At 33.8% G+C, this 18,263-nt stretch overlaps 2 long non-coding RNA genes across 4 annotated transcripts in view; one reads left to right on the top strand and one right to left on the bottom strand.

Moving 5' to 3' along the window:
* Positions 1-18,263, bottom strand: part of LOC103911981 (uncharacterized) — a 79,304-nt gene that overhangs the window by 12,906 nt on the left and 48,135 nt on the right. Inside the window, exon 2 of the long non-coding RNA XR_663166.5 lies at positions 1,193-1,269. This is a non-coding gene — a long non-coding RNA (uncharacterized lncRNA). The remainder of the gene's footprint in view (positions 1-1,192; positions 1,270-18,263) is intronic.
* The window catches only part of LOC141377137 (uncharacterized), a 55,687-nt gene that overhangs the window by 1,394 nt on the left and 36,030 nt on the right, over positions 1-18,263 (top strand). For all 3 annotated transcript variants that reach the window (XR_012389170.1, XR_012389169.1, XR_012389168.1), the window contains exon 2: positions 1,208-1,318. This is a non-coding gene — a long non-coding RNA (uncharacterized lncRNA). The remainder of the gene's footprint in view (positions 1-1,207; positions 1,319-18,263) is intronic.

Below are 18,263 nucleotides of genomic sequence, written 5' to 3' on the forward strand. Positions count from 1 at the left end.
TCCAAGATGTTTTCTCTATTTAAAAACAATACAGTAGGGAAAGAGGAGTTTACTGAGGTCAAATTGTATGTTTTCTTCCACAGCTGAATGTTAGGGCTCTTAAAAAATAATTGTTTGCATTGAATAAACTGATTAGCTGAAGTAACACGAAAGTGACACCCAACAGAGGATTCCACTCGATCTTAAAGCCTTTTTTGATGAGTTATTTTCACAATTTATGATGGCATAGCAGTCAAAATAAGACAAATGAACTCATGGATGGGACAAATTCTGGACCTTTGTCAGTCTTTTGAACCCCCCTGGCTATGGGCCTGTACAGTGTTGGTTTTCACATACTGTAGATACATTTCAGGTTCCCCAAAGATCCATTTTTTTATAGTGTGAAGAGCATTTATAATCCAAAGAACATTTTTGTACGAAAAAAAAAAGTTCTGTGATTAGTGTGAACCATTGATGCAAATAAAGAGTCTTTATTTTTTAAAGAGTTTTTTCCAATAAAAATGACCTAGCCTAAAATATATACATAATAACATTACAAAGATTTGAATAATGAAATGATGAATTTTGAGATGTGTGTGTGTGATGCAATATCCTGATTCAATTTATCATCCCCAAATCACTAAACCTCTAAATTAGAGTAATTCAGGAGATAATTAGTCCTGCATTAAGTCCTTTGAAGCCACCAATATAATCTGCTGTTATTGCTTTACATCAATTCACATTTGAATATTATGCAAATTCCCATCAGACTTCACGCACATCCTCAGGGCGAGTTGGAGAAGTAATTAAAATGAACGGATACATATAAACACACATTACGTATAATAAATTTAAACAATGATATTATCGAAAACACAATTCAGGATAATAGTCTGCATTGCTGCAGGCAACAGTGGTTTGTTAAGGTGTTTGTAAGCGAGTGAAGGAGAATGTGTGTGTGTGTGCGTGTGCATGTGTGTGCGTGTGGGCGTGCGTTCGTGTGTGTGCGTGTGTGTGTGCGCGTGTGTGTTTGAAAGAGAGATGCTTTTCTTGTGGTCTTGTACAGCACAAATGAAGGTTACTGACTGTGTGTCCGTTTGCAGGTTACAGTTTCTGTGGTCACATTGGCCTCTGTCTAGGTTTAAGTGTGTGTGTGAGTGTGTGTGTGTGTGTGTGTGGCAGACTTTGGCTCAGACTTATTCTGATATATTACCATTTGATCCTTCAGTTTCCTGCCATTGATCAAGCCCCACCTATTCAGCTGATGGGCCAGAGGAGAAACCCGATCACCTAACAAGAGAGAAGCAGAGGAGAGAGGAAGGAGAAAATGAGAGAACTGGTACTGTACCACAGCCTCTTTATTTCCCTTCGTACCTAAAACACATCCCACTCTGTGCAATGCATATCAGTTTTACTGTGTCTACATTCACACATACTTAATTCATCGTGCTAAACTTGTCTCTGTAAGCCACTGAAAGTGATTTGCATTCCAAAATGAGATTAACAACATCAAAGGGACTGTAAATGTACAATTTAGAAATTCAGTTGTTATTATTCAGTCCCTAATATCTAAGGCCGTACTCACACTATGTACAGTTGCCTTGAACTGGGCCAAAGCACGCTTGTCCCCCTCCTGTCTCCCCCGACCGCCTGCACTCACTACATTCGGGCCTGGGCATGATTACGTCATCGATGCTGCGCTGTTCAGTAAGCGCTCTTGCTCAGCATCAGCACAGGGGAAATTTCTTTAGTTTTATCGCTTGGGATGCGGTGAAACGCAGTCAAATATTTCACCGAACAGATCCGCCATTATTGGTGCTCATAAACAACCATAAAGTCCTCATGCTGCAGGAATAAGGAGATTGCTGAAGGTGCAGCTATCGTGCAGTGAGGGGTTTGCGTATTTAATAATCTATGATAGTTTGCCTTCACTGAACAGTAAGAATGATTAATAAATCCATATCAAACAGTCCCTTAAAAGTCACGTCTTGCTTTCAGTTTTGGCCTTTGGCATGTTTTGCACTCACACACAAGCGTACCGCGCCAAAGCCCAAGTGAACCGCGCTAAGGCCCACCTCTTTCAACCGGGCCAGGGCCGGCCAAGTGAACCGTGCCTAAGCCTGATTCAGCGCACTCACACTTCTCAAACGATCTGGGAAATGGGCCTGGGCACGCTTCGGATAGCATAGTGTGAGTACGCCCTAAGAGCCACAGATTTGCGATCTAAGCACAACATTCTTTCAAAGCAGTTTCAATGTCAACAAATAACAGTGAGTCAATAATACAATAATTTTTTTTTACAAACTATAGGATGATTGTCACTTATAATCTATAATAATAGTATTCAGTTACTTTCCTCATGGTTTAGGTTTCTTTAAGCCATAACTAACTTTGTTTAAGTAGAGCAAAAACACACCAATACAAACATAGAACATCGGATTCTTGCAGCTGCTGGAAATCCTTGAAAATGATTTAAATGGTTTCAAGGTTTGAGAAGTGCCTAGATTTTTGATAAAGTGCCACAAACTGACATGAAAATGTAATTGTATTGCTTTCATAATAGTTGGTCTTACTAAATAGGTAATAATATTAATAATAATAATAATGAACTGTTTTTTAAAGTGCACCTATTTTACCCCTTTTTTAAGATTTAAGATAAGTCTTTTGTCTCTTCATAATGTTTCTGTAAAGTTTTAGCTCAAAACACCCATCAGTTTATTTTTTATACTTCTCAGAGTGTCTCTCAGAGTATTAAGAATTTTCTGCTCTGAGTACAATGTTGCTGTTTTTGTTGCCTGTGCCTTTAATACTAGTTCTCCCTACCCACCATTCCCACATACCTGTCAGAGTGTGCCTCAATCTCCAGCTCTGTGTGTCAGATAAATAGCACAGTGACGGACATGATGAAAGCCGATCTCGTGTAACTTTGTGAGAAATACTACAGTAAGAACTTTCCCAATGATTATTTGATGTATTTGTTGTGGAGTTGGAAAGATGAGTCACATGCAGTGTCAATTACAAACTTTATGCACGCACGCATAGCATGTGTGTTTAACTTTGCACTGTTGCACGGCAAATGTGACAGGATACAGGTTAATATCCACTGCTGTAATGTAAAAAATAAACCTGATTTAACGTACACAAAGCGGTATTGAAGCGCCGTCTGTTATAATTGTCCTGACATGCAGCTGTGGTGATAAAGACTGTAAAATCGCGTTAATTCTTTACAAACATGCACTGTTTTAAAAACGTTTTAAACTTGTAAAACTCATTCTTGATCACATTTGATGATGATTGATGATCACAGAGAGCTGAACAGATATTTTAATCCTAGTCCAAACAGCTTACAAAAGATAATTTTCATTATAGGTGCCCTTTAAATTTTCTTTAATTTAAAATGAATATTTGCTTTTGCACAAAATTAAAACTCTGGAATCTAGTAGTGACTGTAGCGTGATTTGCCTGTCCTTTAACAGTGGTAAAAGACAAAATGCATGGATATTACAATTTCATGAGCCATCGTGAAAATAAATAGAATTTAAGATAAATAATTATGCATTTAAGATGTGAGAAAATTACATTTAAAAGGGTTAACGGCCTTAATCCAATGTTGAACTTGGAGTAAACATGCTATCAAAAAGCTTTCTTAGAATACTGTAAAATATAACATCTGATCTATGATGAAGTGTGTATGTATACGTGTGTAAATACGTAATTGGCACATTTTTAAACTGCCTGAAAATGTTGAAAATGTACCTGAAAAGTACTTAAATTTGACTTTGGGAAAGGTGTTAGAAGCCAGAGCACGCATCTGTGTTTCTCTGATTGCGTGTATAGAAGCCACCTGTGGAACAATGTCCCTTTATTAGTATTGAGCACCTCCAACAGTCACGTAACATTTACATAATTTAACTGATTAGGAGGTTACATTCGAAGGGTGACAATGCATCACTTTAAAGGCAGCCCTATACACTTGCTTACTTTGTGTATAGGGGACACTGACTCTGAGTGACACTATAGTGGCTATTCAAACAACTGCAGCCTGCAACTTGTTACTTGTGCAAATGTAACTGTTAAGAGGTTACACGCCTTTAAATGATCTATTAAATGTGACGTGCTGCATGACATAGTTTGCCGTCTCTGATTCTCTGATTACCTGAATCGTGTAAAATTGGAAGCTGAACTGTTTCTTTCAACATACTTTGTAATATTCATTCATGTTTTTACTCGTTTTTAATTTAGCAATACATTTTTGCACTCTGTGTCTTGCCTTTACTAACTGGATCTTAATTGATATGGAGATGTGATTAGATTGTTTTTTAGTTTTTCAGAATGTACTATGTCATGATTGGCTGCAACACTACAACTGGCACTCAACAATGACATTTTTGTAGGGAAAGTAAAGTGTAACATAATTATTTTCATCAAAATTCTCAAGAAAATACAGGACATCATTCATGTTAATGACAAAATAGACAGAAGAAAAAAAGATGGCTGCTGATGCTGTTATGGTAGCTTGATTATAGCAGTAGCATTGCTACATGTTGTGTCGCTTTTAGCTTAACTACATTTCTCAGTAGCGTCGCTACTTTCTTAATCAAATAGCTTTTTAGTAGCGAAGCTATTTTTTAAGTCAAGTAGCTTGGTAGCTACATTTACTGATCGCAGATCAATAAGTAACGGCACCAACATTCACAAAGCTGTGAGGCCGGCATCTAGCTGATGAAAATAAATCCATGATCAATCAATGATGGCGAGAATGACGATTTCTTCTACTACCTGTTTTACAGTGGTCGACATTAAACTTTTTGGTGCATTACTGCCACCTCTCCCACCGGTCGGTGACTTTGCCAACCAATTAGGCTAAGATGAGAAATTTGCTTGATGATATATTTTACAGTATTCTAAGAAAGCTTTTTGATAGCATGTTTACTCCAAGTTCAACATTGGATTAAGGCCGTTAACCCTTTTAAATGTAATTTTCTCACATCTTAAATGCATAATTATTTATCTTAAATTCTATTTATTTTCACGATGGCTCATAAAATTGTAATATCCATGCGTTTTGTCTTTTCCCACTTTTAAAAGGACAGGCAAATCACGCTACAGTCACTTCTAGATTCCAGAGTTTTAATTTTGTGCAAAAGCAAATATTCATTTTAAATTAAAGATAATTTAAAGGGCACCTATAATGAATAATAATAATATAATCATCTTTTGTAAGCTGTTTGAACAGAACTGTGTGTAGGTATAGTATGTCTACAGTCCAATTGGAGTGTTATAAACACAATAAGTCTATTTTTTACATTTTCTGAAGCTAAAATAGGAATTTAAATAATTCAATAACATTACAATTTCACAAAACGCTTTAAGGGCCCTATCATACACGCGGCGCAGTGTGGTGCAAGGCGCGGCGCAATAGTGTTTTGCTAGTTTCAGCTTGGCGCAAGAGTCGATTTGAGGTGTTGCGCTATGCTGTTTAAATAGCAAATGGATTAGCGCTCAGATGTGCGCCCATAGGCGTTCTGGTCTAAAAAGGAAGGCGTTCTGAGGCGTACTGCTGGCCCGTTGCTATTTTGAGAAACTATAATATATTTTTCATTAGACCAAAACAAACCCGGCCTAAACTCCAGCACAGAGTTGCGCCTCGCTTACACAATGCTTAATACGCACAAAAGAGCAATAGGCAAATATCTTCACATATATAAAAATTAAATATTAAGGATATATATAGGATATAATATGAATAGATATAGGATATAAATAAAAAGGATTAAAATATAATAAAACATATTACTTTCTAGCCTACATAAATATGAAAAACCACTGCTTTTATGTCTTCTTCATCTCGGGAGGCTTTTTCAGTTCATTCATAACAATTTGCTTTTGTATAATGTTATTATTATTAGCAGTATTATTTATTATATCCACATTTATATTTGTTTTATTAAAAACAAGCTTAGATTCCCCTGCCTGTCAGGTTTTAGACCATATGGGGCACAGCATGTGTTTTAGGATATAACTCAGGTTTTTGGGTACACTTCGCTAATATTGTTTACTTATTCGTTTGCTGGAAATTAGAACTGAATTTAGAAATTGTTTTGAAACAAATATTTGCGCTTAACAAACACAATTAATTATTTATATATTAATTGATGTCTGTGCATAAAGGTTTCCCTATCCACGAGAGCATAAGTGAAAGTAGATCGATTACCTCTCATTCTCACGCAGTAGATGCTCTGTTTAACAGTTTTCTGTTAAAAAAAACTGTTAACTGTTTGCTAGTGAAATGCTAATTTTTTCCACTTAGACTTACTTTACGTCCTGTAAATAGCAAATGCGCTCATGACGCGACGCAGCTGGCTCTTAAAGGGAATGGGAGATGAGACTCTAATTGGTTTATTCTGAAAACACACCTATAACTCATTAGGAAAATAAACTCAACCCTTTTAGACCATGCACCGCGGCGCAAAGCGGATTTTCCCGTCCTTAAATTTGCAAAAATGCGTTCTGACACGCCCTGAAATCGTTTGCGCCCTGCGTTTTGCGCTCTGCGCATGGACTGTGAAAATAGAGCTCAAAATGTGCTTGACATGCTCAAGCAGGCCTTAAAAGCACATTCAAATAATAAACTTTCACTCTATTATAGATAAACTTAGCAATTTTCCCACAAATCACACGTTCTGTACTGTTGTGCCTGATTGTCTACTAATCCTGACTGGACATTTTAGTTCCTGCTATGTTACTATCGTAGATGCACACATTGCAATATCAATGAAAAACGATATATTGTGTCAGACTTTAGTTTTAATTAATCCTGAACATTATAAACATTCAGTTCATGTGACAGAGGCTCTTGGGAGCATGTGCAAACTTCACATCTCTTTGATTTTCCCAGCAAAAAACATCTTTAAAGAGTTCTTCAAATATAAGTCTGGCTTTCATAGACGTTAAGAAAGGTCTTTTTTTTCTTGTTACGAGCTGTTCACACATTGGCAATAAAAAAAGCTAATTATACTTGAATATTCTACATACAACCTCTTTAACCTCATTTATCATGCATTAAGCATCTTCCCAAACTGTATAAAGTGTTGGGGTGTTCACACACAGCAAAACCGTCTCCAATATGTGTCGCTAAACCACAGACAGGCATTACAGGATCATATTTACTGGATGATTTTTAGCTGACAGATCTGTCATTAAGGCAAATATCAAGAGAGCTGCAATTATAGTGCGTGGATTCCTTTTACACTGACATACATCATCCTCATCTTCTTTTTTACACTTTTGAACACACATACACACACACACACACACACACACACACAGTCTGAGTGACAGTAGATCAGCTCGCCTGGCCTCGTGAAGGTCATAACCCACACCATCTGGATCTGATCTCGCTCCGCACAAAAAGGTGCTGGGTTTGCGAGGTAAAGCTGCTTTAGCAGTGGGAACCTGCTATGCGGCCGCTCTCATATTCGACTGTTGACGCTGGGCATCTGAATGCATATTCATACTTCAGTGCTGCTGAAAGACAAGTGTAATGTTTGGAACTAAAGTATGGAAAATTCATAAGTTGGCAGCTTTTTTTTTGTCATGATCTAGCCATCCAATGTAAATGCAAAATACATTATATTCTTCCATGTGAAGGGGGAAAGAAAACAATGACGGAATTTTCGGTGTAAAAGCAAATGTTAACCTGCGTCTGTCAGGAAGCTGTTTAAGTCCATGCTTGGCTTGAGAGAGCTCCAGTCATTCACTCCAGCTGTCAATTACTGTCCTTATCGGCTTACAACTGGAGGAGGTGAGCGAGTGACAAACCTCTCTTTGAGGATTTAGGTTACACAATATGGTAACAACAAACTGTCACTGGGCTTTAGAGGCTGCATTGAAGAACCTGGGGAATTCCCACCCTGGGTCAATGCATATAGTGTCTGATTCCAGAAGGTTTGGGTGGGATTATCTCTTTGTAATGAACTTAAACATCAAAAACTGTTAGTTGACTGCTGTTGTCGAGCTGTAATTGATTACATTGCATAAGTGTAATTTGGTGGTGCAGCAAATGTTTTTTGTCCCCAAACACCAATACAAAGATAAAGTGTTGCCAATCTGTTGTTCTTCGTCATTTAATAAAGTAATGTGAAGACATTTACAGAAAACGTTGAAGTCTGATTTTGACATAATATTAGTACAATTTAGGTTTAAACATAGTAGTGACAATTTTATTTTACTTTAAAAAAAGTTTATTTATTCATGTAATGTTGAGATTCCCAAACATTAATGTCAGCTGAACCCATTTAACCTAAATAATTTTAAGTTATATTTCAATATATATATTTTTTAATTTTTTTATATTTATATTTTTTTATTTGTTGTATTTAACTGTCTATTTAACTACTGGTATGTAATTTGTTATTGACAAAGACTTTCAGCCATGGCTTAACAGTAAAATAGAGTAAATAACAGTTAGAATAGTTCATAATAACTAAATATAAATTAATGTATAAATTATTTGTTTCACCGTTTGATTGTGTACAGTTTTAACTTTTCATTAAGCCTTGAACCTGGTTTCAGAAAGCTTTATTTTTAATGCTGCTGATATATAGATCAATATGTTACAAAATTAGTCCTGTACATATTTATGCACTATAAAACCCAACAGTCAACTTTATCAAATAAAATGAATGTAGTTAACTCAAAATTGACCTAAAGTTAATTCTACTCATTTGAAAAAGAGTTTTGATCTCAGTATTGAAGGTAATGAGTTAATGAAATACCTCCTTCAACATAAATGGAGTAAGTTCACAGTACTCTTATCGATTAGGATTTTAACTCTAATGGTTTGTAGCAATCGGTTTCCTCAAACAGTTTGAGTTGCTTTAACTTATTGGGTTTTACAGTACTCAGTTGGTTTGAGTTCTCTTCATTTGTTGGATTTTACTGTGCTCAAATTGCTTCGTGTACTCAAATAAATTAAGTTCACAGTACTCATAAGGGTTAGTTTTTGAACTTAAATGGTTTGTTGCAATCGGTTTCTTCAAATGGTTTGTGTTACCTTAACTTTTTGGGTTTTGCAATGTACATGATTAACCAGTTAAGGCAAACATCAAACCAATAATAATAATAATAATAATAATAATAATAATAATAATAATAAAAACATGTTATAATAATAATAATAATAAAAATAATAATAAAATATGTTATAATAATAATAATAATAAAACATGTTATAATAATAATAATGATAATAATAATGATAATAATAATGATAATAATAATGATAATAATAATAATAATAATAATAATAATAATAATAATAATAATAAAACATGTTATAATAAAAAAAATAATGCTAATAATGATAATGATAATAATAATAATAATAATAATAATAATAATAACAATAATAAAACATGTTATAATATTAATAATGATAATAATAATGATAACAATAATGATAATAATAATAATAATAAAACATGTTATAATAAAAAAATAATAATGCTAATAATGATAATGATAATAATAATAATAATAATAATAATAATAATAACAATAATAAAACATGTTATAATATTAATAATGATAATAATAATGATAACAATAATGATAATAATAATAATAATAAAACATGTTATAATAAAAAATAATAATGCTAATAATAATGCTAATAATAATAATAATATTAATAATAATACTAATAAAACATGTTGTTATAATAATAATAATAATAATAAAACATGTTTTAATAATAATAATAATAATAATAATGCTAATAATAATAATGCTAATATAATAATAATACATGTTGTTATAATAATAATAAAACATGTTATAATAATAATAATAATAATAATAGTAATAAAACATGTTATTATGTTGTTTATAATGGATCAGTTTGTGCTTTGTCATGTTATAATTAGTGAGGGATTTCTAAGGAATCAGTATTCTGAATGTTGAGATTATTGGCCCTGAAGTTTGATGAAATATGTTCTGGATGTACTTTTATTCTCTTGTTTACTGTCATTTCAATATTTCTTTCTAGATGATTAGCGAACAGCACTTGCAGTAAATCAGTGGCACTTTAAATGCTGATTCTGACAGATACGTCTGGCACCCAGTGAAATATGAAGTTGGGTCTCAGTAGCCCATGTCCTTCTGAGGAGTCTTGTGGTGCCCTTGTCACAACGGCACTGACAAATGATCAGGCTCAAATAACAGCGCACTGCCGCTGTCAGTTCCACAGAGACATGTAAACAATATTTTGATGAAACTAAATTAAGCATGTAAACGCTTCTTTCCTGAACCACAGCAGAGCAACACACTAGTGCAATACTCTACCTGCTTCTGCTCTTGCTGAAATTTCAAGTGTCTTTTGTTTGGTTTATAACGTAAACTACTTAGCCAGAGAGTAGCTGAAGTATTAGTGCACAACACATTTGTAACACATGTAAATGGTAAAAGTGTGTCATAAAAATCTGATCATGCATTTAAATATGAATATTTTTTCCCCCACATGTTTCTATATTAGATATCACAGTGATTTTGTTTTGTAATGTAGTGATGGCTTTAGGAATAGAATTTTACATTGATGCTTAACAACAGCTGCTAAGCAAAATCTTCAAAAGAAAATCCTAAACAATTGCATCTTATTCAAATCTTAAATTTTGATCCACACTTAAATAGAAAATTTTTTACTTTTTTTTTATTTGCTAAAAAAATACATTTTGAGAAATGTTCAGAGCTAATAATCAGCATTGGACAGAATTAAATTTTATAGTATGGACAAAAATGGTTTTAGGAAGGGCATAGACTATTTATTAGAACAATTATTTTATTTATTTATTTTATTGTTTATTTAACAGGGACAATACATTTGACATTGTTATACAAAGACAATCAATGTCGCGTACATAAAGCATATAGTATACAGCTAATTTGCAGCCTTCGTCCCTGGTTAGGCTTTACATATAGAAATCAAAAAATAAACAAACAAGAAAAAAACACCATACAACAAACATGTACAGTATATACAGAGCCACAAACATAACATGTAAGTCAATCTGCATACTAAAGAGAAATGTAAATCTGACCATGTAAACCTGTATCAACTCACAGACTACTTTAGAAAAAAAAATCTAATCTTAACAAGTTATATTTTTTAAGAATTTGACAATGATGCCATTTTATTGGTTTCTGATCCATTACTTTTAAAGTTTTTGTAAAGTGACATTACAGGCTTAACAACTAACTGAGTAGCTTGACCCCAGATTATTGCACAATAAGACATACGTGATAATATCATAGCATGCACAAACATTTGCGCTGCTTTGAGAGATATATAAGGTCTTATCATTCAAAAGCAGTTTAAATTTGTCTTAATAGTCTCAGATATTTTTTAACATGCGCAGCAAACCTAGGCTTTGAGTCTATAATGACACCTTAAGTAGGTATTCAAATTCACTCACTTCCTTTATTTTCTTGTGGTCAGTTTTTTTTTTTTTACGAAAAACACATTGAAACTGTTTTATTGTAACTTAGAGTTAAATAGTTGTCCTGCAGCCACTGAGAAATACAGACAAGTTGCTTGGCTAACACTTCTGCAGCCAAAAGCAATGGTAATGAGCCTTGTGGTACACATTCAAACATTGAATCGTATTAAAATTATACTATTAGGTTAGAAACTTCTGTTCAATATTTTAATCTTTATAAAACACCCATTTTATAGAACAGCCAGAAGTAGAACATTAAGAAGCATTGCTGTCATAAAAAAACATTTCTTATAATCAAAATGTATAACTTAGTTTAGTATAATTATGGTGTTTTCCTGAACAAAAATAAACCAAAGTAAATTAAAGTAATTTTCACTAAGAATCATATGAAGTTTGTTATGTTACAAAACACTTTTTTAATATTCTGTAGTTTCCCCCTTAAATAAATGGCATTTATTCTAACTAAACCTTGACTTTTTTTTTTTACTGTATTTTTAAAATATTTATTTTGGCAAATACATCTTCCAGAATTCTTTATTAACATAATAATACTGTCTTAAATAGCATTTTCTAATTTATTACAGACCAAACATCACTCTAAAGCATCAATGGTTGTCATTGTTTGCAAGTAAAACCTAAGAGTGCATGAAAGACACGGGAAGCAATAAAACCACCCAAGGGCTCAGATTTCTTCCTCTTTATCCATATCTCCCTCTAAGGCAATTATCCATTTAGTTTGCTAATTTAGCTTTTCCTTTAAGTCTAGCATGAAGTGCGAAAAAAAAAAATCAAGACCTCAAACAAAGAGCAAAAAACACCTTACATCAGCTTGACATCGCAAATATAAGTGATTGTTATTACTCCAAGGGTCATTTCACTGTTTATGCTATTTCACAATATTGTTAAGCGGCTCATATTTTATATGTGACAAAACATCAGTCTGTATCTTTTCAGCAGAATCTTAAAGTAAATAAACTGTCCCTACCATAGCACTCCCCTACTGAGAGTGGCTAAGATTTCTCCATCACTCTTTATTATTTTCCTACTTCACTTCTTGCTTTTATGCATGCTATTAAAAGCTGTAAAGTTAAGCTTAATTTATTTAAAATATACTCAGCCCACATTTTATGAAACCACAGGCCACAATTTTAGTGTTTGACAGGAAAGAATGTTAAAATTAAGAAACTCACATTGCTCAGCTCGATCTAGAAGGCACATCGGTGCATCTGATTAAAGATATGCTTAACACCATCAATGCATCAACAGAGGCCGGACAGTTGGGCTAATGTAGGACTAATGCAGCAAGCAGGAGCTTGTTTTTATTACCGCACAGCCCAGTGTTTGTGCAGTTTCTTGATTTTCTAAACCCTACGTTGACAGGCCCACTCTTTGAGCCAAGCTCCAGCAGATGTCCAAACATTGGTTAATGTAACCAGCAGGACCTGTGCAGCCAGCATATAGAAAAAAACATGACGGCCAGAGCAGAATAACTGGAAAAGACAATTAGATGACACATTTTGGAAACAGTTGAATGCAATGTTTTGGCTTAAAGGTTATAAACAAAGCGGAGCATCTTCAGTGTCATTCTGAGAGGAATCACTCCTTTATGTGATTTTCTCTGTCGGAAATTGTGTAAAGAATCACTTGACTGCAGTAAAGGATGTGAGTAAGGGATACAGGCTTGTTGCTAGAAGGGATACAGCTGCGGCCTGCAGTTAATGAGAATTATTTATATTATTTATTAAATTAACCAATATTTGTATTTTATTAACTACCCCAAACCTAAACTATTTAACCAAAGTGTGTTGCAGTATAGAATAACACCATGTCCTAACTAAATGCGACGTGTCGCTGTAGCATGTAATAAAAGGTATCTTTTCCATGTTAAAATGAGCTTTTGTCCTAAACATTCTTCAAAATTTCGATATTAGAAATCGTTTCTGTTTCCACAACGTTGTGGCAGAACAGCAGCATGTACTACTGTGACAAAGATTACCCCAGGTTAAGATGATGTGCATTATTCAGTGTTAAATTCTCCCAATGTGAGTTTACATATAATTTTATGTGAGATTTATTGCCATACTACGGAAAGCAGCAGCAGATAATTTATAGTAGAATTAATCTTGAAAATGAAAGAACTAGCAGGCTGTTTGAAAATTAAATTCAGAACTGTGACTCAGTGGCCTATTGATGATTATAAACAGGTTTAATATGTATTAATTAGATTAAAAGCCTTTAACATTTTGTTGGGAGTGCAGTGGCAAATTGCTTGTCGCTGGAATCTTGTTGCGTTGCATGTTGTTAGGACACAGAGTAACAGATGTTTATTATTAAAGGGTCATAGACTGACAGTCAGATATGTGACAGGCAGCCAATGAGAATTGATCATGCTTTATCAAGTGTAAGTATTTAAAGCAGCAGAAAACAGTTACTTATAGTAAACAAAATTGTAAGCAAGTTGCCTTACAATTTTATGTTAAGTCAACTTTTTTTACAGTGTTCTTGGTGTGAATGTGCCTTTATTCCAGTTTTAAGTAGATATATTTCCTTCCAGTTAACTATTTCCTTCCAATTTAGCTTATGCACATAAAGGTTTGCAAATAAAGCATTTTTTTTGCATTACATGTGTTTAAAAGTTTATTTTTTATTTATTTTTTTAAAAGAAAACCACTGTAGCTCTTTTCATCAGAATAAACTGTAAATGACTAAAAACTGAATAGACTGTAAAAGATATGGATGATACCAAACAAGGGCAAACAAAGGCGGAGCGTTTTTGGAGCTACAGACACATGCTGGCATTTTGCTTAGACAGACATTTCTTTGGGAGAACTGGTTAATACTTCATTACCTGCAACTCACTTGTGTTCTGACCACTTTTGCTTGGTTGTACACTATATAAGTGTTTAGTCTTTTATTTACACTGTTGTAATACATTGAGTTTTTCTACAGGAGGAAAATGCTAATTACTTCCACTTAACATATAGTCTGTGTTAGAATATGTCATTCTAGAGTGCTTTACACACGGCTCGAAATTGCGACCATTTTGGTCGCATATGCGCCCGAAATTTTATCTATGCGACCTCAAAATATATTTGGGAGCATTTTTGCGAGTGCATGAAGTTGTTGTGTGCGACCAGTTTTTACTGCAAAATGTTCACCACATGCACGGATTTGGGAGGCATTCACGCAGAATGCATCTCTGCACTTGAAACACGAAATACAGCTCTCAGGAATGTTTTAAAACAGTTGACATGTCAACTTGCTGCAGTAAACAAAGCCAAGTCCATAACGCTTGCCCCGTCTTCGCACTCTTCTTATTGGCCTACTGCTCTAGCACTGAAATATCAGCTGTCAATCACTCAGTCAATGACTTGCCTTCTGGCTTGGGATGACAGAGAGAGCTACTACCGCGAAAAAACTGTAAAGCGCTGAAGATGAGAATGTAGATAACACTGACAGATTTTGTTTTAGAAACCATCTAGTTACAAATAATGACACATCTTAGTAGTGATCATGTGCTGAATGTTAATCAACCATCTACACTTTTTGAAGAGTGGATAAAAGACTTCCATTGGCTTCAAGTCCCTTATGAAAAGTCTGTGGGATGGAATTTTCAGGTAACTGCGTGCCACATCTAGCACAGTTTAATCCTTCATATAATCGCCAGATGCTGTCAGCCGTGCAAGTAACAGCTGTATGTAAAATTAAACACCACGTACACCGTCGCAAACGGGCTTACACGGAGTAAACTAATATCGCTACTCATGAAGACCGGTATGGCTATTAACATGACGTATGTATATAATAGAGTACAGTACATATCATAGCATAAAAATACATACAAATACATAAAAATACCACTTTTTAAACAAACTGTTGGGGTTGTCCATATTTGAATCAACGCTGAGACACAACACAGCATTTTTTTAGAATGTAGTTTATGTACACACAGTATATTCCTATCGCATAAAAATGATCCAATTAATTGAGCATTATTTTTAATATACTGTACATGCATATATATTTAAAAATATTGTCACTTTCATCCAGCATAATGTCCTAAATACAGCACGGAGAACTTAAAAATGATAGCAAACCTAATAATGATTAACGAAAATGAGTCGATTTATCATTTGTCTATCTGATTGCTAAACAATGAAAAAAAACAACACAAGAAATCATTAGCGTGACCTTTCTTGGTGTTTGCTTTTTATCCTGTCTGCCTTCTAATGTAGAGTTTGAGGAAATGATCCAATAAAACAGGATCATCTGTCTAAGAGCATGACAGCTATGAGCAAATCAATATGATACTGTATACTTCAGCGTCGGCTTTCCTCAACACATTCAAATTCTGCTGGCACACTTCTAAGACACTAAACAGCAAACGATATTATTATATATTATTTCATTATATTATTTAATATATATTGTATACTATAGTGTAATATTTCATAAGACCATTGAAGAACACTGAAGTGTATTTCTGCTTAATCTCTTGCTGTGAACAAAACTCAAACCTCCTAGTTAAATAAAATAAAATTACACTAGCAATATGGTTTCAGGTTATAGTACAGGCAGTCTACTGATCCTATGGTCAATGGTTTTGTTTATGAGAAACAGGAAATAATGATAGAATAAGACAAGTTAAGATAAACAGTCTGATTTTCAAACTCCTCCAGCAAATTATCATCTTCTTCTTTGATGAAGTCGTAGTCAAACTTAATTATAGTATAAATATACAGTTTGTTCCTTACAACAGAGGTTTCCACTTTGAAAGAAAAACCAAATATCAAAACCAGAAATTTTCACTCTTCATAACCAATCAAAACCTCATATTGATGAGAAGACAGTTATGCATTTTTTTTATTTTTTTTTTACAAACGTCAGGTTTTCATTACAGCATAACCAATGACTTTGATGTTAAGGTTCTCTATTATTTGTTTTTCCACTGCCTTTTGGGTATCTTGGTACACTATGATGATGCTTTAGTTTGTTTGGGCCTCCACTGAGGATGAGAAGTTTGTTGTTGTTTGTTTGGTCGCTATCTTCCCTCCATATTTGGTTTACAGCTAAACTTTGCAATGTGAACTCGCTGCATCAAAATGATGGTTCACTTGAGCAAACCAAAAACAGATCTGAAACTAATTTAAGCAATGTTCATTTTTAACCCTGCCTTTTTAAAAATCATGACATCTCCCGATTTACGATAACCAGGAAACTTGTCATTTGACTTGCACAATCAATAATTAAAAGACAATACAGGCACCTTCTCAATCTTATAATACTGTTAACAAATAGTCCTGCATGACGTTGGGAAAAAAAACATTGGGATATGTTGTTTTTCTACCGTTTCTGTTTGTTTGTTTGTATTTCATCTATAATTTGATATGAATACAATTTCACCAGATTAATTTAATTAAATTGAAGAGTTCATAGTTTTAGATTTCTAGTAAGGTTAAACTTTGCAGTGACTCAACTATAATCTTCTAAAATAGAGAACCACCACATCTGCACATTTTTCATGCTTCCTTAACCAAACACACCTTATTCAAACCATCAGCTCATTAGCAGAAACTGAAAGACCTGGGCTGCGTCCGAATCCACCTACCGCTCAGTCGGTACTGCATTTGAATTAACCGTTCAACACAGCCGTTAGAAAAATAGTTGCTTCACTCCCATTCATGAGTTCTCTTGCAGGGCATTATGGGATAGTGCAGTGAGCATGGGATGCACACTTCAGAATATTTTTTATATATATAATGTTTTAAAAGCACAACGTTTTTGCGGTTATTAGCGCAGAAAGAAAATTCTCTTCATAGTTTTTTCTGCCACTTTTTGTACATTTTTCATTGCCATCATGTAAATTGTGGAAGTTTATTTTGGAAAATGAGGCTGTCTACACGCATCCGTTCATAGACTGTCCATTTAAAGAACTCATCAAAGTGGTTGAAAGTGTACAAAAGAGATTAATACACCACGTGTAAACGAGAATGTGTCTCCCTCATTGACTTTATCCGATTGCCCTACTAATTCACATGAAGATGTTTGACCAATAGAATAACCGATTGAAATCTTAATACATTTTTGCAGTGTGGCAATAATGTGGAATAGTATGCAGATTTTATATTTTATTTATCAAATTGTCGAATTATGTTGCGTCATTCAGAGAAATGTTGTGTGCTCAAAGTCTAATGTATGTAAAGTCTTTGCATTTTTTTAAATCACTCATTTAAACTATTAAAAAATTGCCATATGGTTTATTGATTTAATATGTTAAATTGTTTTGTGATATCCGCATAATACATATGTGGCTTAGGTGCACTATAAAAATGGCAGTGATTTTAGCTGTAAATTTTAAAAAGTTACAGTAAAAATCTGTAACCTGTAACACTTCCCTTTTTGTTTTTTTGTTGGTTCTTTTTTTCTCATCAGTGATGTACATTAGGGTTTGTTGATAAATTGTTAATAAATAATTTTAATGGCATAACTGTGACAACCATAGCTGCCATTTTTTTTTTTACCATGAATTTTATTTATTTATTTTTTAAGTGAAGGCAAGGCAAGGCAAGGCAAGTTTATTTATATAGCACATTTCATACACAGTGGCAATTCAAAGTGCTTTACATAAACAGGAATAAAAAAGACAAGTTTAGGAAAATAAAATGCAGACAATAAAAAATATTAAAAACAGATAAAAACAAATTAAAATGAGTTAAAATAGGTTATAAAAGAATGAAAAAGAAAACGAAAAACATAATAGTGCGATCTGTCGGACGCAGCACAGTGCTC

The sequence above is a fragment of the Danio rerio genome, chromosome 13 (genome assembly GCF_049306965.1).
Source record: "Danio rerio strain Tuebingen ecotype United States chromosome 13, GRCz12tu, whole genome shotgun sequence".
In the NCBI taxonomy this organism is placed as follows: Eukaryota; Metazoa; Chordata; class Actinopteri; order Cypriniformes; family Danionidae; genus Danio; species Danio rerio.